Below are 24,035 nucleotides of genomic sequence, written 5' to 3' on the forward strand. Positions count from 1 at the left end.
TACCTCCTTTACCCTGCTAGCAAAATTCCTATATATCATTGACAAAACCCCATGACCTGCCCTAGCAGCCTGTCTGCATTGCTCAGAAAACTTCATATCTGACTGCACAATTACTCCCAGGTCTTTTTCATTTTCTACCACCTTAAGTGTAGTATCACACAGTTGGTACGTTTCTCTGGGGTTACTTCTACCCATATGCAGTATTTTGCATTTGTCAAGGTTAAACTTCAGTTGCCACTTCTTAGCCCATCTGCCCAAATTATCTAGATCCTGTTGCAGTAGCACACTGTCATTAACAACCCTGCCAACCTTTGTATCATCTGCAAACTTCGACATTAAGCCTGATATACCTTCATCAATATCATTGATAAATATACAAAACAACAGTGGACCTAAAACCGAACCCTGTGGGACTCCACTAATAACATTAGTCCAAGAAGAGCAGCACCCATTGATTACCATCCTCTGTCTTCTCCCACTTAACCATCCTTTTATCCATTGTAGCAACTTACTCTTAATACCATTCTGCTCCAATTTGTACAATAGTCTTCCATGCGCAACAGTGTCAAAAGCTTTCCTGAAATCCAAATAAATGATATCAAAATTATTTTTTGCATCCAGTTCCTTTGTAACCACATCATAATATCCTATCAAATTTGTCAGACAAGACTTTTCCTTAACAAACCCATGCTGTATCTGAATTATTGCTGCAGTCTTGTGTAGCTCATCCTGCAATGAATCTTTAACCAGTGACTCCATTATCTTACCAGGAACAGAAGTTAAACTAACTGGTCTGTAATTACTCGTGTCACCCTTCGATCCCCCTTTGTGAATTGGGGATACGTTTGCACATCTCCAGTCCCTGGGAACCTCACCTGAGTCCAAAGACGCTCTCATAATTGTGGCTAAGGGTTTGCTTAGTTACTTTGCCGCGTCCTTTAATAAAACGGGACAGATCCCATCCACCCCAGGTGCTTTTCTTATGTTTAATTTAAACAATTTCTCCTCCACTTTGCTTTCAATTATTACAAAATCATTAAGTATCCTGCTACAATTCGATAACCTTCTGCCATTTTCAAACCTTAATAATTACTCATGTGTGAATGTAGATGCAAAATACTCATTCAGTTTGTTTGCGTTTGCTATCTGAGCAGGATCATCAACAGTCGAACCATCGATGTCAAGTGGACCAATCAGATTTATCCTCTTCCTTTTAGAGTTTATATAAATAAAGAAATCCTTGCTGTGTTTCTTAGCATCTTTTGCCAAGGATTTCTCGTAATCTGCCTTCGCCTGCCTAACCTCCTTTGTAACCTGATTACAGACTAGCTTATATCTGCCATAGGCTTCTGAGTCGTTTGATAATTTATATGCATCCCATGCATTTTTCTTCTCTATTAGGAGTCTCATTAGACTAAGGCGCATTTAGGGCTAGAGCCTCAAGCTGCGAACAAATTTAGACTATGTATATAAAGTGCTTAGCATCATAATACACAGCCATTTCTGAATAAACAGAAAATTTTTAAGGTGGCATCGTTTTAGGTTATATCTCATATTGTGAATACCTTCACAACGAGTTGCCATGATATTGCACTACTTCGAATAAGTAACGCTTCACCTAAGGAGAAGACTAGTGTTACTTATTCTCAGATAGGTACCACCACCCAGACAGCACTGTTTCAGGGCTATTTGATGTATGTATGTGAATATCTACTCGAATATCCACTTGTCCCTATTAGACTTAGAAAAGCAAAAAAGGTAGAGGGAAAGTCAAAGTAGGAGTGGAAGAGGAAAAGAAACAGTGTAGAAGAATGAAAGGGACAGTAACTCCTTCAACTCACACCACTCAAAAACTCAAACTCCTCGAATAGGCAACGCTTCCCCAGTGGAGAAGGCTGTTGTTACCTATTCTCGGAAACTCCGGACATCATCAAGCTCCCCCTAGCAGCACTGTTTCAGGGCTATTTGGCCCTTCGTCAGTGAGTGGGTAGGTACCCAAGTGATGCAATGATGGCAAAAACAGTTATGAAGTATAACTCCACAATATGAGAGATGCCTGATGGTGTATGATGTATTTAGACTAAGGCGCATTTAGGGCTAGAGCCTCAAGCTGCGAACAAATTTAGACTATGTATATAAAGTGCTTAGCATCATAATACACAGCCATTTCTGAATAAACAGAAAATTTTTAAGGTGGCATCGGTGGTACCTATCTGAGAATAAGTAACACTAGTCTTCTCCTTAGGTGAAGCGTTACTTATTCGAAGTAGTGCAATATCATGGCAACTCATTGTGAAGGTATTCACAATATGAGATATAACCTAAAACGATGCCACCTTAAAAATTTTCTGTTTATTCAGAAATGGCTGTGTATTATGATGCTAAGCACTTTATATACATAGTCTAAATTTGTTCGCAGCTTGAGGCTCTAGCCCTAAATGCGCCTTAGTCTAAATACATCATACACCATCAGGCATCTCTCATATTGTGGAGTTATACTTCATAACTGTTTTTGCCATCATTGCATCACTTGGGTACCTACCCACTCACTGACGAAGGGCCAAATAGCCCTGAAACAGTGCTGTCTGGGTGGTGGTACCTATCTGAGAATAAGTAACACTAGTCTTCTCCTTAGGTGAAGCGTTACTTATTCGAAGTAGTGCAATATCATGGCAACTCGTTGTGAAGGTATTCACAATATGAGATATAACCTAAAACGATGCCACCTTAAATTTTCTGTTTATTCAGAAATGGCTGTGTATTATGATGCTAAGCACTTTATATACAGAGTCTCATTAGTTCATTAGATAACCATTTAGGCCTAAACCTTGAACAATATTTCTTAATAGATATGAAACTTTTAGTAGCATCCACGATTAATTCCTTGGATGCTTCCCACTTAGAATTTTCTGTTGGTAACTTCGTCAGTTTATCCCACTGTACAGAATTTAAAAACTGTCGGAGACCACTACTCACCTTTACGGAAGCAAAAACCCTTTCCTTTACCCCTGATGGTAATTAAATCTTTAAGTAAATCCCACATCAGTACACTGTGATCAATGCCACCTAGTGGTTCCTTTATCTGCAAATTCTTAATACACGAATGATCACTGCTGATAACCAGATCAAGAGTGTTACTTTCTCTGGTTGCCTCTCGAACATGCTGCTGCAGAAAACAATCATCCAATAAATCCACAAAAGTCTGACTAGTGTGTGTGAGTGACCAACCCACAAGTTCCAGTCAATATCTGGGAAGTTAAAATCCCCCATTATAAGACATTCCGATTTACTAGCTTGTTTGTTTGTTATTTGGTTTTTAGGAGCATTAGCAACTAAGGCCATATTGCTCCGGGATATGCGGTGGTCATTCCCTGACTTTTCCGCATCCTCCGTATTTGGTGGTGACGGGCTCGAACCCCGGTCTAATCAAGAAGCGTGTGCTTCGCACTACTCCTTCCCACCTGGCTACGGAGGCGCCCCGATTTACTAGCCCACTCTATTTCTCTGTACAATTGTTCATTGTACTCATTCGAGTCATTAGGCCTATAACACACTCCTACTCTTATTTTTCCTTTCGCAGTGCTTATGTCACACCAAACTGACTCAACAGTGCACTGTTCATCTATATCAACTGGATGCACTTCTTTTGATTTTATGTTTTTCTTAATTAACAGCATAACGCCTCCTCCCTTTCTGTACACATTGTACTCCCCAAATTCCAGTTCAGCATTCCTTATATCTGTGTGACACCACGTCTCTGATATCCCAACAATATCCGCCTTTGATGTCTTGGCCAACACTTCAAATTCATCAAATTTATTTACTATACTTCTAGCATTGGTATACATGCAAGCATACATGCTGCTACTCCTATTCTTAGTTACCCTATTACATCCCATATACCCACCTATTTCAGGATGACTGCTATCCATCCCTGAAACCCCCAACACCCCACGCTCCAGGTCGCTACTTATTCTAATAGAAGTTGTGCAAGAATCACCTTCACCTCTGCCTACGGCTACTGTTAAACTATTAGTCCTTGTATCCCCCCAAGCTAGCAGTTTTCCGACCCACCTAACACTGCCTCGATAGCATCAGCAAATATTCTTGCACCCTTTCTATTTAAGTGTATCCCATCCCTGTAGAAGCAATCCCTCCTGTTAACAAGTGCAGACCAGGCTGAAAAAAATTCTACCCCTTGAGCCTTGCACCATCTTTCCAGGGCCGAATTGAGCGACAAGGCTCTCATCATATACTCCCTCCTATCGTGTCTGGTCAGAATTGCAGACAATTTCAAATTCAACCCTGATTCACGGCTTTTTTTCAACAGTGACCTGTACTTGTTAAGTAATTCCGCCGGTCTCCTACTCTTAATATCATTAGTGCCAACGTGTACAACTATATCACCTTTTGTGCCCTTAAAAGATGATATCTGCTCTACAACGTCATCAACCTTTGCCCCTGGCAGACATACCCTGGTCCTGTTCCACCTATCCTTTTTACAAAGCATGTTTCCCCTTTCCCTGACAATAGAGTCTCCGACAACTACTAGTTCCTGAGGGACCAGTGCATTCTGCCTTGGGGCAGAATGCGCTGGTCTCAAAAGAGACTCTGACCCACCTGGTGTTGCCAGTATTTAGGCCAGAATCCTCTGAGGGCCCATTCCAGAGGGAAAAAAAAACGACCACCCATAGTGCTGGATATGGAAAAGAAATGAATAAAAATGAAATGATAAATGAAGTAGAAGAAAATAAAATATGTATAATAAAAATATTATTATTAAAAAAATAAAAATATATAATAAATAAATAAAAATAAGTAAAATGAAAAGAAAGTAGTGGTGCTGCTAAAAAAATAATAAATAAATAAATAAGTAAACAAATAAAAATAAAAGAAAGAAAGTAGTGGTGCAAAAAGTTATAATAATAAATAAATACATAAAAGAAAGAAATAGTGATTCAGCTAAAAAAAAAAAAAAAAAAAAAACGAGAAAGGAAAGCGCTTAATTTTGTCTACGGGCCCAGGAAAAATTTCACTTCTTGAGGATTTGAGTTTATATAACCATTATTAAAGGAGATCTAACCAGCTGTGCATCAGCAGGGCCATTGTGCTGCATCCTGTTGAGATCTGTCGACACTGAATGCCTTCGAAGAAATACGCCTCAAGCGATAGCCTGAAGGATCAAATATGACTCCGAGCTTTGAAGCAGAGACGACTCTTGTCCTGGTTGAAAATTAGTAAGTTCATGGAGAGAGAGGAAGTCAGATCGTCATACAGGGAGCAATGATACAGATGTGATCCCTACTCTCTGGTGATCCACACGAAAAGAGGTCTGTTTGTGATAAATTGAGCCTAAAAAGACTGGTTCATCGATCCATGTCCTGTGAACAGGTAGGACGTGAATATGTCCATGCAGAACCACAATCAAACACGTTTATCAAGGAGAAATGAAACTTGTCGTTGTTGCACCAACGGGAGCTGCATCCCATCGAGACTGCCAGGTGTTAACTAACTCGTTCCACAGTCTCCTCCTTTCTCTTTCAGTGTCATATTGAAGGTCGATTGTTATACCAAGAAATTCGGTCTCAATCTGGTTTTCCAGTCTGTATGAAAATTCTCTATAAGCAACTTGCAAGTCTAAAGGTAATGTTCCGGCTAGTACTTGCAGAGAGACTGTTCTGCATGCCTTAATATTACATCGCAAGATGGTTATCTGCAAGGAGGCGAATTTTGCTTTGAAGTGTTTGAGCCGTGCCCTGTGAAACCATTCACCGGCAGCATACGTGACCAGAGGGAGGAAAACTGCATTGTAATAGATCCTTGAAGCTTTTCTAGAGAGACCCCATTCAACACGGGAGACCCTAACAATTGCACCAGTAAATTACGTATTTTAGATAAGTTTGTCAAGTGAGGGGGAGGTTGTTTCAGAGATGAAATATAGAGATCATTAATGGATGTCGGCTGGATAATGCCCATCTTCTGATCTTCGGTTTGCAACCCGCGCTAAAGTTTTTGTTTAGAAAAGTTAGTAGTAGACTAGTAGCATGGACGGGTTAAGGGAAAGCTTACCTAAAAATGAAACATGCTGAGATAGGCACGTACTCACTTTCCAATCTGCCTATGAGAACGATCGACATGAAACCTTTTATACTAAATAAATGGATAAAATACATTATTTTCTTGTTTGTAAATTATTTCTGCATTCCTCCTTTATAAATCGCCAAAATTACTCTTGTTTCGTGCACCTTTTCCTTCAGTGATTTCTGTTTATTTCTCATCACCGAATTGTGTTAGCCACCAACTGTCTTTCACCAAACTGTCATGCATTGAACTGTCGTATAACGAACTGAGGACCCAAAAAATAAATAACGTGAATAATTTATCATTTGAATAAATCCATCCATGTGTTTATTTACAAACATGACTACCCTGCTTTCTATCACATGCCAGGATGGTAGGCCTGATTTACCCAGGATGATATACTACTCATATCAACTTCGTTCCTTATTTCGATCTATCCGCAATTGTTAACTGCTCTCAGATTCCTGACCTACAGCGTTTACCAGCCTTGTACATCTAATGGCGAAATAGGGACACGCTGCTTCACGGCTAATCACACCTGTAAACCATTATCATAATCGAACCTTCAGATTCACATTCCAGCTAAATACGGCATATTCACATAATGTTCTCCTTCCTTAGGTCTAATAAATTATTGCCTCGTCTAAAGCAGATCTAAGACTACGTGTTATTAATTGCCTCCTTAATTGCACAACCAATTTTATTATCTGTTATTTAATTAATTGCGCAATTAATTGTCCAATAATACCTATTATCGATTATTTAATTAATTGCTAATTTAGGTAGATTGGCAACCATTTACTAGTGACAATTCAGGATCATACAGCGATCCCGTTATCCGGCAAGGTAGCTGTCAACGAAAGGGATAGAACATTCTGAATTGAAATAGCGTGTGACTTTAAATAGAATTGTCGCAGCAGTACATTATCATCTTAGAGTTGAAATCTAAACGAAGACTTCTGAGATTCTATTCGGTGCCTCACCGAGGGAAGGGAGAGCTTATACATATCGGAGGGACTAAGTAATGCTTCTTCTAATATGTAGATTTTAAATGTTTATCGCGTAGGATTAGGTGTCATAGGGATATTTCCCATTCGTTAGACATTAAGTGTGTCATCAGCAGAAAAAGAGTAAGACATTGTGGTTCTGGATGACCGACGCAGACGCAAAATCGCGCATTACGAGTTCGAGTCCCTATGCTACCATACACTCAAAAAAAAAAAAAAAAAAAAAAAAAAAAGCGCAGGGCCAATTGTCAGCTCACTCTCTCTTTTCCAAAGTGATACTGGATAGTGTTGCTACCCTCTATCGCTATACTGTGTGGAAAACGCCTGGGTCCCATTTCCGTTGCCAACAGAAATTTATAAACACTTCCTGTCAGCACGAGAAGCATTTCGGTAATTTGATCATTGCTGTAAAAACAAAAAAAAAAAAAAAAAAGCTATTTTTTTATAGTATTACCTTAAATTTTATGAAATATTTAATAAAATCAGCTGGTAGTTACAAACACAGTATCTTATTCTTCCTCTATTCATATAGCTCCCTGAGGAGCTGTTGTGGCCACCAACAAATTCCTCCAACTGCATCGATCATGTGCTCTACGAGCGGTATCGAAAAGCGTCTTACCCAGAAATTCACTGATCCCATCCTTCCACCTAATTGCAGGTCTTTCTCTGCACCACTTCCCCTCAATCTTGCCCAATCTAAATATAATCCATTATATTCTTCGACAGAAAGTTCCCTTCTTACTATGTACAAAAAACTTGAGTTTTCTTTTGTTGATGTTAAACACAGTATGGTAATATATAAAATATACCCTGCACATGTAAGGCCAGTCCTTCCTCCACTACGCAGTTGTTCTTCAGTCAAGCGTGATGTCATCAAAACAGCATGTCATATATCGACTTTTTGGTTGGCTTGGGATGCGGAAATGATCCTTAACTACGTTGTTATATAAGCACTGATTTTTTTTATATTAATTAATAAAAGTGAACGTAAACCCCTTTCAATTAACACCTTCAGGATTGTCCTTGCAGTTAATTTAATTACTTAATTAAAGTAGTCAATTAAATTACATAATCCAATTAATTTTTTTATTCCTATTACCATAAAGTATAGCATCTAGTGCCAACGAGCTTAAAATCAATTTCTCCCCTCCCTCTTTTTAATCTGGATATAGAATTCCATAATGGATTCATAAATGTCACATTTGCATAAAACTATTTAGTGACTTCTTCTAAAGGCGATTAGTCGCAGAGGGTATGGCAAACAACCATAACCTTCTTGATCAAACGTTATCGAGCGCATCCTAACATATACCACAACTGTTAGGATGCGCAGAAGTTTGGGCGCTTAAAAAAGACGTTCTTAACCCCCTACTCGTTAGTTTTATAATTTAGGTTAAGCAACGCGTTTTATAATTCATAAAGAACAGAATAAGAGACAACATTCATAATCAGGCAACGGAGTGCGGTTATCATTCTACCCTGTTAAATGAATACAAGTCACATGATGTTTAATTGACAGCTTGCCCAATGCAAGACTGGCGCCAATTATGCGTAGAACACGGCTAATATTGCAGTTAATTTTTTACTTGTGTCAAAATAATTTTTACCTTTTATCTTGTAGTTTTGGGTTTATATCTTAAAATTATCTACAATAAAAATTAACATTTATTTCCTGTACAAACAAACTATTATAAATGGCAGGTCTTTTATCCTTAACATTTCCGATTTCAGTCTACCCAGAATGACGATGACGACCACCCCTGTCTCCTAAATACACACTTGTACAAGTATTACGCTATAACGGTGATATCGATTATGCAGTCTGGAGTACTGTGAGGAAGGTAGTAAATGCAGAAAGGACCAACAATTTTATACAGTAAGTCACAGTAATACAAAGTCTCTTCACAATGCAATTGGAATTTTTACGCAAAACAAAATCTCATGTTTGCTATATAATAATTTTAATTCATAGCAAGCAGAAGGCGTATTATAAATCATTTAAAAAATCTGATGGGTAATGATTGCACTTTTCCTCCCCTTTACCCCTTCAAGATATCTTGAATAACTTTGGAAGTTAAGCGTACCATAGCTGGAAGGTACCTCTTGAGCGCATATAAAATTTTCGCATATTTTAACGATGTAATTTTGAACTTTTTAAGGCTGCCGTTTAGAAAATTCAAAATCTGAGCACATTGTTAATTTGTAAACGAGAGCATTATACATAATAAATAACCTAAAAACAAGCAGTGAAAGTATTGCAAACCTGTGGAAATTAGCAGTTGAAACTTCAAGTTGCATTTCCCAGTTCATGTTACCGTAGCCTTCATATTCGTGAAACTTCGCCCTATTCTTTCTGATGACCTCATCACTGCTCGTTTGCCATAGTTTCCACACGAAAACTTAATAATCCACAGCACTGGATTCTATCTTCGACACGCTTTCGAAATGTGAGCAGGTCAGCTTTTCTCCGAACTTCCTCTTGATATGAGATAGTGAGTTGTATTTTTCAAGCCGAGGACCAATACTCAAAATAAATACAATATCAGACACCCTTCTTACAGTAAGCCGATTTCACAAATCCTTGAACACAACTTTCATAAGAAGAAATCCCAGTTCGCAGGGTACGCCGCCTGTCCGGAGAGTTTCGTACTGAAAATCCATTTTTAGTATTCGTATCAAGAAGGATATTTTGCCAGAATCAACCTTTAAGTTTCTAAGAGAGATTTCAGATCGAAAAATACGCTATTATAAACTGACGTTATTTCATGATTATTATTATTTTCCCTCAGATGGGCTTGAATTTATTGCACGATAACAGAAAATTATTACTGAAGATTTATCTGAAATTATGTTAATTTTTCTCTAAGAAGTCCGTTATTTTTATTCGACCTGACTTTAGTTGTTTCTTCTAGTTTGTTTCCTTTACTTAACGATTTTTAACAGTTTCTGTCCACAATTCATTAAAACTTAATTGTGGCAGGCATCATCATCAACATATAGCTAGCAAAAATTCTTTTACGGGCCTTTTAACACGGTGACTGAGTGAGTCAGTCTCGGACGAGGATTGTATGCTTCTTCTCCCTGAAACTTGGGTTTTTCATCCCAAAAATATGAAAACCGACCATAGAATAAGCTCAATCTACGGAGACTACACACCCCATGATGTATAATGTCTGTAAATTGATACTACATCACCTTCGGGTAACGGTCCCACCGTGTTACGCTTAACTTCATCAGCATTACCGAATCTGATGAAAATGCCAGATATTTTTCACAGTCCTGAAGAAGCAAAAAGCCCTTGTGGGTAGCATACTTTGTAGAATGACGGGAGGGATTTTTATTGGCCCTTTTTTTCACAGTATGGCTGAGTTAGTCGGTCTCAGGCGAGGGAAGCGTGGTTTGGTTTTTTCTCCGGAAAATTCAGTTTTTAGTCGAGAAAAACAGAAAATAAATAAACTTCAGATCACACGCAATTTAAAGATAATATACACGGAGCAATATGGCCTTAGTCGCTGATGCTCCTAAAAGGCTACTCTACAACAACAACAAACAAAAATCAGAAAGGCAAGGTCAGGAGTATGTTGGGGATGGGAAAAACCTTCTATCACTTTCGTGTAAAGATGGCAGTATGAGTTCGTTTGGCTTGACTGCACCAAAAATGATCGTCTTTCTTTGGATTGATAGCTCCTGGCTTCTGAAAAAAAATTACCAAAAATATTTATGTGGGTTTAAATCCTGTTGGAACACAGGAAACACTTTTCAAGTACAGCAATCATTTCTGTTGAGTCACGTAATGTCAACAGTGTACACCAACAGGAAAGAATAAATTTATTCCTCTAACGTTCCGACGTTGGCAAAGGCGCGGTTCGTTCCCAGAATTGTCCCTACTTTTCTTTCCATTCCTTCCACACATCCTTCTGGCTTAAAGCATAACTTAATAAATGGCAAGTAACCTTTCTCTTGGCCTGTGGTAGAAATTATGATCATAACCATTCCGGCACTCAAAAGAAAACACTCTGCTTGCAAAAAAGAATCAACCGAACATCTGTATTGAGTGGAACTATTTGATGTTTATGTAAGGCTTATGTAATTAACGTAGCCTATACCCTCGTGATATTCTCATTTCCTAAGCGCACGCAAGCTATTTTCTGAAAACATCCGCTTTTCATTTACTGGAATGGAAATTTTAGTAGATGCAAAACACACGAACTCCTCCCTCTTCCTTCAATCAAACCCACGGTGGACGCTGTGCATGCAATTATATTTTTAAAAAAGTAATTTGCTTTTTTGAAGCAGTAATTTGATATCTTCAAAACTTCAAAAAATAATTTTCAAACTAGAAGATTACATAATTAGCCAGATTTTTTTCATAATAACAAACCCAACGAACCAATACTAAGGTAATGAATAAAGCTTTACTTTTCTCTTGCATTAGCCAACCCACGATGGCAGTGAAGGGAGTAGCAGAGGGGAGGGGTTGCATGTGAAATTAAAGCTCTTCACATTAGTTAAAGGCGCCTTCGTAGCCAGGTGGGAAGGATCAGCAGTGCGTAGCACACGCTTCTTGATTAGACCGGGGTTCGAGCCCGTCACCACCAAATACGAGGATGCGGAAAGGTCAAGGGAATGGACCACCGCATATTCCCGGAGCAATATGGCCTTAGCTGCTAATGCTCCTAAAAACCAAATAACAAACACATTAGTTAAAGGGATTAAAAGTCATTCGCCTAATTTTCAGTTTTCAGATAACTTCGCCAAACATGCTGAATAAGCAGTTCAGGTTATTCCCAAAGTACATGATAACACAAATTGTCCAATATGGGAATATTTCGGCAATTCCTGACGTCGCTTAACTCATTTTAGCTCGGAGCACAGCAGTGAAAGGCCTTGCACCATACGAATTAATTTAGTTAAGTTCACATATCGTTCAACGTTGCAATTTAACTAGAGAGACTGCAACTCTGATAACGTACGTGTCAGGGAGGAAACAAGAAAGCGCCCGCATCATTAATGAATATAATATTCACGACACATGTTCAACGTCGTGTGTTAAAATTGGTTTATATCCATAATGACGTGGTGCGAGCCTGCCACAAATGAGCCATAACTAAAGATTAGGCCGGAACCGATAGATTACAAACAGCAATAAAAGCGGACTTCAGCCTATCCCTGATTGATTGATTACCCTGTTGTTTAGCGCAGGTTCTGGCTTCGCTATTGGTCTTCTTTGCAGAAATAATACAACAATTTTAACGTTTCAAGATGGCTGAAGGAACTATGGGGCGACACCTGTTACCTTTCCAATGGTCTCGTTTATACGCTAATGGCAAGTTCCTTAAACTTTATTAGTCATAGATGGAGAGCAAAATCTGATACACGAATCTCAAAATAGTGGGGAAATAGCAATTAGATACGATGCGTGAATATAAAATATAGTTTGATTAGCCTCTTTCTTAAAGTATAGAATCTTTATCCTCTATGGAAGCGTAGCGGAAACCCATCCATATGTTGAACTCCCACTCATGTTGAACTGATAGTCCTTGTCCACGGATCAATGATAGCACAACTTTCCAAAGTGTCGATCCTGGCAATTTATAGAAAATTCATTCAGTTTCTCAATTGCATTACTATCATACTGGGGTCAAGGCCGCCGTAGAAGAGTGGTCAGCCGCGGGGGTGCACAAATACACGTGCCTTGAGTGACCGGGATTCAAATCCATAACTCCTAAATATGGTGCAGTTTCCTGTATTGTCTCTACTCTGGCCGTGTGGAGTATAAACAGAAAATTTATTTATTTATTTATTATTACCCATGTGTATTATGCCCATAAATTAAGTGTGTTTTCTGCTCAGCTTGCCTGTTTCCGTGGGGGAAAACCGTGATAACCTCGCCTGAGACCGACTAACTGGTAGGAAAAATAAAGATTAATTTATTTATTTAACTCAGCCATAGAGTCAAAAAAAAAAAGCCCATGAAAGTCCTTGCGTTATTGACGGAATTAGACCCCCTTACCTTTTCTACCCGGTGTGAAGCGGTTGGTTGGTTGATGTTGTTATTGAAGGGAGTTTTTAGGCACATCAGCAACTTGGGACATATTGCGCCGTATGTAATACAGGGTGATTCAAAAGTCTCCATACATATGAAAAATGGTCACTTTTTTTAAACAAAACTGTCACTATTCACAAAACACGCTCTACACGGTTGCCATCCCTTTGAAAACACACGAATACGTCTCTCCCACTCATGTTGAACTGGCGTTAACATATCTGGTGTTACGCGTGTAATTGCATTTCGAATGCATTCCTTTAGGTGATTCATGTTTCGTATCTTTTCCTGGAACACCATGGCATTCAAGTGCCCACCCCCCACAAGTAAAAATCGAGTGGGCTGAGTCTGGGGACCTCGGAGGCCTCTCCACGGGACCACAGTGATCAATCCAGGAACCCAGAAACTGCTGATCCAACCATCCAATCAAACAGAAAAAAAAAGAAACATTATTCCCTATGTATGGAGATTTTTGAATGACCCTGGATATCTAAATTGTATGTATTCTGTAGTCGATTTTCTGTCATGGACGAAAAGTTTGAGTTTCCGGGAAGAAAAATCATGCAAACAACGCCTGAGGCCAGCTACCTCAACCAAGTTGGGAAAAAGGCCCACAAAAATTCCTGGCGTTCTTGTTTTCAGCAAATGTGGGAGGGGAGGACGGTGCTTATGTGTACTATGCTACTCGCGAGGGCTTCAGAGCGGAAGCAGTTTTAAAACTCATACACAAAAACCGTCAGCCAGTATTGCCCGTTCTATAAAGATGCTACCTTAGAATAGTTGAAAATCATTGGATATCTGAATCAACCAGTCAAAATAATTTAATTATAAGAATAGATTACACTCATTCTTAAAGTATAGAATTTTCATCCTCTGCGGAAGATACATTAAACATCAGTATCACTTTATAAATTAACAGAAATATTTCCTGCAAGTGTTGAAGTTTGGTCAGTACATTCTATCCTCGCGGTTAGTACACAGGCTACAATCGCTGTCTTTAACACGCGGGAGAAGAGTCAGGGTCAGTTCCATCTGAGCATGGGGGAGTACACTTTTAAGAACTATTGTTTCACACCATGGCCCAATTAGGTTAATCAGCCTCGGGCGAAGATTGTATTGATTTTTCTCCCGGATCTCGAGTTTCACCTCATAAACAGGCAACTATAGAATATACAAAACTTGCAGGTTTAATATACTAATGCCTTCTGGATTTGGTTGCCTTGGAATAAATTCAAATAACAGAATGCATTCTATCCTTTGATAAATGAAGATCTAGAGACAAAATTATAATAAAACCATATCTTCATTCCGTTTTATTTCTCAAATTGTAGACGTGCAGGAAGTGATATTTTAATGACCGCCTCATTCCTCAGAATTCTTAGAATGCTTGGTTCTCAGACACTTTGTCAGAATTCCATTTTGTAAACTTGCCACTACATCAAGGAGTGCTTTTAATATAAAATAATTTATGTAAACATATATTTGAAAACTAATCAAAGGTAAATTTTAAAAAAATGACGTAATCGCAATTACTAATTTGTGAAACCCTAGAAACTTGCCGTGTAGAAATGAAGATTATTTATTCAATATTAAATCACAAAGTACTCTGAGCAACAGAAGTTGCAGCGGTACTCATTTAGATGACATAAGAAATACGCTACTTTAAATACAAAGTCGAGAAAATAAAGAGTTGATTAAGTCTATGTGGGTAAAAAAAAAAATTAGCTTTTAGGCATCAGAAATTAATCAATATTGTTCGCTAAAGCTTTTTTAGAAGTGCACGAAGAAAGATATCTTGTCCAGGGACAGCCTCAAGGCTGTAAGGGTGTAGGGATACATTAATTAATATTAATTGACACAATGTTATTGAAATTATTACTTTTATATATTGTTACCGACATTAATTTACGCCATGCCTAGATCGTATGATATTAACATGTAAATTAACTTATTGACACTAGTTTATCAGTGTCCATACACTAGGCTTTAACACGCAAGGTAGAAAAAGTCTCTGTTAGGATGGTACTAGAAAGATTACAAGTGGCTAGAGCTGAATGATGGGGCGGTTTGGGAGAGAATCTGAGAACGATACCCTTTATCTTTTAGAATATGTCAGCATCAACCCCTAAGGAATTGTTAGCTTCAAAGATATTGTGGAGAAACCCAGGCCTGTGAGGCATTTAAGTTTACTTTTCAGCGGAAATAGCCGAGAATTTTGGTCTCTACAGTTACTCTGCCAGTAACCACTGTGTTGATATCCGTGGTACCAATTCTAGAGATAATAAGTATAGCGTGTGTGTGTGTGTGTGTGTGTGTGTAAGAGAGAGAGAAAGAGAGAATGTTCCTGCCCATGATGAGCTGTTTAAGGGGGGGGGGGTTAATATTGAGATTACAATAGCGTATGGACCTGGAAATGATGAACAGATTCAAGGTGACCCTGTTAAACTATATCAGAATTTAATACTCTATCCAAACAGGTTTTTTTTTTCTTCCCCGAAATGAATGGAGGAGATATATGAAGAAAGTACATCCCAATGGATGAAAGATATTCTGGACATACCGAACTCTAAGAGTGGCGTTGTAAACTGACTTCTCAGGTGTTCAGCAAACGAAAGATTATCTTCCCAAGATCAGTATGAGACCTGACTTTCCTAATGTACGTTTCTCCCACATTTACAGTGATGTTGTTGTGAATCTTCTTTGTTGTAAAGGTAAGCTGGACATTCTGTTAGTAGTGAATGGCATATTCCAAAATTTTCTGTTCGCGCTTTACAATTTAGTTTATTCACGTAACCATCGATGTGAAATGAAATTAATCAAGCATTAGGAGCTAGGACAGCAAATAACGAGATAAAGCGTACGTGTACCGAGTCTCTAAATCTAGTGTTCTCTGTGGTAGTTTCTGTAGTCTATTTTTCAGGAATTAAAACAAGTTTCGGGTAGAAAAAGCCATGCTACACTCTTCAGGGCCGACTTTACTGGCCACTGTGTGGGAAGCAATTGAGCTTTCCACACATGTCTACACAGTTATTCTTGCTCAGTTACTTTAGCATTTCCACTAAAAACTGCATTTCTTTTAGCATTTATAGTAAACTGCTTTAAAATGCATTTGTGACTCATTCTTGGCAAACTTGCAATCCCTAAACTAAATCTAAAGGTCAGCACCACATTCTGAAAAAAATATACAGTAGAATCCGGATAAGAAACTGCCGCATAAGAAGTTTTCCCCTGTACTACGTTTGGTTTCTTAAGTCCCAATTTCAACTCTATAAGTTGCAATGTGTTGTTTCCCCGCTTAAGAAGTTTCCCAGGTAAAAAGTTCGTGATAAAGAATGCACAGTGTATTATTATAATGACGTTCTCCCACTTAATACGTTTTCTAAATATAGAAATTATTTATTTTTAACATTTAAAAATATTAAACATTTGGTAAGTGAACATGTTAGTGCCAAGCATCATTTTAGTTCATAGTAAACTATCGAAATAGGTGAAATGGCATCGTTTTTAATATACATGTATCTCATATTGTGAATGCCTTCACAACAAGTTGCACTGATATTGCACTACCTCCAATAAGCAACGCTTCGCCAATGGAGAAATTATATCTCATATTGTGAAGGCATTCACAATATGAGATATAACAGAAACTATGCCATTTTACCTATTTCAGTGGTTTACTACGAACTAAAATGATGCTATGCACTAACTTGTTCGATTAGTGAATTTTCCGTAGTATGAGGCTTTCAGCGCTAAAACCTTTTTAGTATTAACATTTTGATATAATAGAAGTGACATATTGCAATTGTTTTCACCGATATCCATAATTGGAATCATCGACCACGTTAAGAGTTAAGTTCTGATGGTTGTAAACAGTTCTGAATTACTTAATGGACTGTTGCTCTGTCTTATTGTAATCGTGATCTTAAGGTATGTTGAAACTCCAAAGGAGCTCATACTTCCAACTTGGTAACCAGTTTAATGAACAGAATGTTAAGCAATTATAAATCCTCATTTGAAAGTGTTTCCCATAGGCAGAGTAAAATATTTATAAATGCTAAAATAGTACTTAAAAATCATTTTTAATTTATGTATGTGTATCTTTTCATTTTTATTTGTGTAGTTAATATTTCATACCCTTAGGTCATTTTAGCCTTTCTAAGAAGTTTTCCCGCTTAAGAAGTTCTAAACCTCCAAGTCCCTTGGAAACCTTCTTATCCGGGTTCTAATGTATGTTTTATATTCGAGATTATGAAAAAAGAAAATGTGTTTATGCATTAATTTTTCTGCACCCTTTACACATACATAAAATTACATATTTTTATCATTTTGATTAAATAGCATCGATATATTTATAGGCAATTTATTAGTTACAGGGATTTCATTATCTATATCAGTATGAAAACTATTAATAAGAATGTTTTCGAGCAGCTCCAATTACTTTTTCACAGCTTCTTGTCTGAGGTTTCGTTCCAGTGTCTTTCACCATCAAACAATCCCATTTCAGACGTTTGTAAACTAGTGAGAGTGGATTGTGGAGCTAAATGATCAAAATAATTGGTTCGTTTAAGTAATTATATATTTTATCCAAATATCTATATATAATTTGTCTTTTATGTGGAACAAAGAGAAAAATCAGCCGGAAATGGATAAACCATCCAATATTTCTAAAATAGATTAGAGTTACACTTACATTTTACATTAGGTTTATTGTGGTTAGGCAGTGCCAGCCAATTTTTGGCATCCCCTCCATTATCATATAGATCATTTGCTAAGGCAGCACAAAGAGCCACAATCTAATTCAGTCACTAAGGCAGCACAATGGGCCACTGTCTAGTTCAGTCACTAAAATAAGAAAAATATGAAAGCAGCACAATGGGACACCATCCAGTCACCAACGTAACAAACAGTAATCGTTCAAGGTCATTCACTATGGCAGTACAATGAGCCATCATCTGGATTCACCTGATTCATTTGTTGCATTTATTCTAATCTGTTAACAATATCAGAGGTTTTTACAATAACACTATCTTAATAGAAATAATTTGAATGACAATGCTCTACGCAAACTTCTTAACTAAGAAGTTTGCAAGTGCACTAATAACTGCTTGAAGGAAACACTATATTTGTTAGACAGATTTATGCTGGATGTCTGAAGTTTTCAACTACATGGGATAAATCATTAGCCGTCTGGAATGAGTCACTAGTTAGTGCAATGAGTCCCCATCTGGAATGAGTCACTAGTTAGTGCAATGAGTCCCCATCTGGAATGAGTCACCAGGTAGCATAAGCCACCATCTAGATGTCACTAGGTAGCAAAATGAGACATCATTCATAATTAGTCGCTAAGGTCACTTAGGCAGCATGATAAACCACGATCTCAATCTAGATCAGTTGCTATAATGTAGCGCAATCAATTGCCAAACGATAAACACTCTCATCTCTGATTCAGAAGAACTGTTTACTTTTCCAAGTTGTATGCCGGTCTGGGACTTGATTTATTTAGTCTAGAAAAGTTCACACAGCCAAAGCCATGATGACGTACAGGGTCATGGTTCGCCACACTGTACCCTAACGACTGTGAGAGACCCCCTAAATTTCTCTAAAGCAAACCAGTCCCGTAATTCACAACAAGAAATCCCCGACATGCACACTCGCCTCAACATGACACTTCACGTCACCTTAGATCCAAGCAACAGTCTTCGACAGATTGTAGTTATTCTACGTATTGTGATTTCCAAAAATAGCTTCAGTAAGCGTTATTTTGTGTGCTATATATCTACAGTAACTGATCCAATCCCCTCCTTTCGATTTCTTTTTTCCACTGCCTGCTCCACAGGCAGTGGAAAAGTGAATATAAAAGGTTTGAAGAGCCTCGATTTATACTGTTTTCGCAGAAATAGTAGGGTGAAAGTGTTACGTGAGCCTCATGAAGCCATGCATCCAGACGGTCTCATGACCACCACTCAAGTGGCTGTATGTGAAACCAAATTCTTCCTGTAACAGACTTTTAGGAGCATCAGTAACTAAGGCCATATTGCTCCATATATGTCTGTAAATTGTGTGTATTCTGTGGTCGATTTTCTGTTTAGTGGACGAAAAACCAGAGTTTCCGGGAGAAAAACGATGCTGTTCTCGCATGAGACAGACTAACTCAGCCACGTTATGAAAAAGGCCTATTAAAAACTCCTCACGTCATCGATAGAACTCGAACTCAGCTGGGAAGGACGGCGATTCTACCAACCGCGTGTGGGGGTGGGGCGTGTTTATTATTGTGGGGGGTTTATTGTGGGGCTGGTGTATTATTGTTCTTCTTGTTTGGTCTAATTTTCTTTATATATTTTTTTTTTTTATAATTTATCCCCTTTTTATATATGTATATCCCCGTAGTCCAATCCTCCCACTTTAGCATCTGACTTGTTTGTTCTCAGAAGATTACCTGACTCGAAGGGGACCTTAATTATTTTAAGTATTTCTCCACAGGATTGGCTGAGTTTCGGAATGACAGACTCCAACACATGAATGTAAAATAAAACAATGTTTATTAACATATCATACAGAAACTAATAATAGTGACTTGTTATTTCATTAACCTTTATATGTGTAAATATCTTGTTCAAACTCCAATGTTTTATCATCAGATATCCTATTCTAATACACATTATTATTCATTATGCAATGGTCTTCGTGTTCTTTACAGGGACTTGGATAGGTCGTGGTATTCACTTCACATAGATTCTTCCAACTCTTCTTCTGAACAGTCTATATAATACACCAACAACTACCAGCCAATGAACTGGCTCACAAAAACCTTCAGAGTTCGTGTCTCAATTTGTAAGAAAATTTCATTTATTCAATTAGACACCTTTACTGCAATCAGGTTAACAGGAAATATTAATCAATTCAATTTAACATTACCCTTCAGGACCGTTAATCCTCTATACCTTTATATATATCACTTTTAATTAGCCCCTACTCAAATCAGAAATACTCTCCACAAATCAACTCATTATAAATCAAAATTCCAACCTTTAACTTCATATATAATATAAAAACCTTTCCCAACTTTAAACAATTCTCAGTTATCTATTATACCCTCTCCTTCCATCAAGCATTTATATGAGGGGCTTCATTTCAAATTTAGGCTACGTCTGTTTTAAATACATTACACCTTTATACATATATTCATTGCTTAAATCTCCCTCCTTAACTATATATATACTTATTTCTCCTAAAGTCCTCTCCTTAATAAATTAGGTACACCTATTTCGGTAAACTCTATAGCACTTACATGTTTGGCCTGGAACTTTCCTCTCTGCTCAGCTTCCTTTCATATCGGTCATTCAGGTACTGGAATGCGGGGGCGCTCATTTGGGGATCTCGGTGATTTATGGTGTCTCCCTACCGGATACTGCACTGCTGGAATCAATCAGGGTCGCATACTCTTTACCGGTCAGCATTTCTTCTTCCGTGGATAGAGGGGTTTTCGAGTAGGTCAATGGTTCGACCACTCATTCGACTGGCTTTGCCTATATAATTCTCAGGGTGTGATTCTTCCTCACTATGGCTTCCATGTTTACAGGTGAACATTCCTACTGGCTGTCGGGATATGCAGAATTTCTATCACTGCTTCCATCTACCTCAGGTCTGCAGCTATCACCCAAACTAGACTGCTGCTCTGCTTTGTATCGTTCTCCAACTCCTTCAAATCATCCTCCAGACCGCTCCGAAAACTTCTTCCGACTCTCACGAAAACTTTTCCAGAATGCCCCGAAACTTCTTCCGAATGCCACGAAAGCTTCTCCCTGAATGCCACGAAAACTTCTTCCTAATCTCCCTCTCAAAATTCCCTCCACTTTCTTCCTGGCCAATAGGAGATCTGCGCATCCCTTTTCCTGTGCTCTCATTTGTCTCCTCTCATCTTCCGTGGGCGGGTCTTCTTCCCAACTTCCGTGGCCTAGAATATACGAGAACCATCTAGAACGAGAGGCGGAAGTTCAGGTTAACTGAGAAACGTCACAGCTCTTCCCGTGACCTCACGCGCGCACACCTGGTGACGTCGCCCACCTCTACTAGCGTTCCACCGTGAAATTTCTAAGAGAGCCAACTTAAGTGCTCTTGGCCCTTACTATGGTGCATCTGCCTCTGTCTTAATGGGGATTTGTCACGGTTATTTACTTTTACTGACTCGTCAAAGAATTTCCATACAAACAAACTACAACTAAACAGGGAGTGACTGGAAGGTATTTTTGAATTCCAGAGCCTCTTAACCCATGTTGTTTTTATCAGAAAACCACTATTCGTATTACAGTTAACATTCTCATAATATTTAACAATTTTTATTAATTAATGTAAGGACGGGTCCTTACATAGCATTCCTCTTCCCCTAAAAAAATTTATATTCCATATATAAATTTTTTTCTTTTCTGTCCTCAGATGGATATGACCTTATCCCAGATCCACTTTATCGACAGCCAATCTCCTCTAATTGCCTTTCTATATTTTCTAATTACACTTATATACCAGACATTACTTAAACTTATATTAAGCTTCATTACCTACTCCCATCCCATATTTTCGTCGAATACTGCTCCTAGATACATTTGCTGCATCCTGTTTATTTCCTTTATACACGGCTACTTATGGTACATTATCCTCTGACACCAAACTCACCTTGGTGAAGTCTCCTATAGTCCGTCCTTGGGGTATTTCGCAACTGGTACCTTTCCTTGCCGACTTGTTGGGGACACCTTTGCTCCTCCCCCCTTCGTCCAGTGGTTATTTCTCTTGACCGTGTTTGCACACATCTCCTCCCTCTTCCTTCCAAAACGCAATCATTTATTATTGGTTTCACTTGGAAGTGATACCTTTTTAACCTATCTTCGTGTTCAACCCGTTCGTTTCGGGGGTTATTTACCTGTCTCAACTTATAAGTTACGGGGGAAAGTTTCGCTATCACCCTGAACGGCCCCTTAGCTTGTTTAAGCCATTTTTTTTCTTTTTGTCCCTCATTTTTAATTAAAACCCAGTCTCCTTCATTAATCTGCTTATGTATCCGTCCCTTATTGGCCATATCCCTCCTCCTAGCACTATTTCGTAGGCTGGCTTCCTTGGCCATCTCTCTAGCGGTCTCGAATCGATCGATTAGCTCTCTCTTGAAATCCTGAATGTCATTATATTTCGGCCGGGTGCTGTCATCCGACAAATCCCACGGGAACCTAGGATCGAACCCGAGTAGTAGAAAGGATGGCTTCTCCAAGACACTGCGGTGGATGGCTGTCCTAACAGCGAATAATGCATAGGGAATTTGCTCATCCCAGTTGTCTCCCACTCTATTACTAAGATGAGACAGTGCTTTCTTTAATGTTCTATTTAGTCTCTCACACATCCCGTTGCATTGTGCCCTATAAGGTGCCGTGAATATTCGCTTTATCTTTAGTAACTCGCATACCTGCAACATTAATTCTGACTGGAAATTCGGCCCGCGGTCAGTTAATATTGTGTCACTGCACCCGTATCTACACACCACGTGTTCTAAGTATGCTTTGGCGATAGTTGAAGCTGCCTGATCCTTCAAGGGAATGGCTTCTGGATACCTGGTGAGCATGTCAATCACCGTAAGAAGGTACCGATTTCCATTCCTAGTGATGGGCAATGGTCCCACAATATCCATAGAGATCGCCTCAAAAGCTTGATTAGGACTCAGGTGTGCTTGCAGGGGGGCTCTACCCGTGAAGGTGTTCCGCACCTGACATTCGTGACAACAACGGCAAAACTCCCTTACATCCCGATCCAAACACTTCCAATAGTACCGGGTTTCAATCCTCTCCTTTGTTTTTCGGTAGCCCATATGCCCAGCCATAGGATGAGAATGGTACCGTCTTAATATCCACTCTATCATTTTCCTGGGGGCTACGAGCCTTCCCCCCTTTCCTTTCTCCCTTGACCCAGTCGTTTCATAACGGAGGATGCCTTCGCCATCCAACTTCAAACGATTGTTTTCCCCCTCCCTTTCCGTGCTGCTACCACCACTCTCTAGTTCCAGGTTTCGTATGATGTCCTTTAGGTCGGGATCTTCCCTTTGTGCCTTGCGTACGCGAACCCTTTCCCAATCGTCCTCTCCACAGATCTCGGCGTCTCCCTCGTGAGTTACCCCTAATACGTGTACCTGTTGCGTGCCCCCTAGTTCCCTCCCCTGATGGTCATATTCGGCTCTACTCAAAAAATCCGCCACCACATTTTGTGACCCCGGTATGTACTGCACCTCCAGGTCGTACTCCTGCAGTGCTATGCTCCACCGGACCAGCCTGTCATTCTTGTCCCTTATGTCCCACAGAATTCTTAGAGGTTGGTGATCAGACAGAACGATTACCTTACGTCCATATAGGAGAAATCTAAATTTCTTCACCGCAAACACGATTGCTAGTGCCTCCTTCTCACAGGTGGCATAGTTCTTCTCATGTCTATTCAGCGGCCGACTACAGTAGCCTATAGGCTGCCTGCCCCCATCCGTTTCTTGCTCCAACACCCCCGCTATAGTCTCCCTAGAGGCATCACAAACCAAAAAAAATGGTTCTGAGGGGTTTGGGTGTGCCAGCAGAGGTCGCTGTGTTAGGGCCCCCTTTAAGGTTCTGAAGGCCTGAGCTGCCTGCTCATCCCATACAAACCTGTGCCCCTTTTTGGTTAAAGCGGTTAGCGGCCTCATTATCTCAGCACCGTTTCTTATGTGTCGCCTGTAATAATTTGCCATACCGAGCACTCTCCTCACTTCCTTCACTGTGCAAGGGGGCTTCAAATTCTGAATTGCTTCTATATTTTTTTGGTTTGGCCTTATACCTTCTGTGGAAATGGTGTGCCCCAAATATTCTATCTCAGGGATCAAAAACTTGCACTTTGATGTTTTC

This window comes from Mastigoproctus giganteus, chromosome 9, assembly GCF_048544385.1.
Source record: "Mastigoproctus giganteus isolate SK-2022 chromosome 9, ASM4854438v1, whole genome shotgun sequence".
NCBI classification, from domain to species: Eukaryota; Metazoa; Arthropoda; class Arachnida; order Uropygi; family Thelyphonidae; genus Mastigoproctus; species Mastigoproctus giganteus.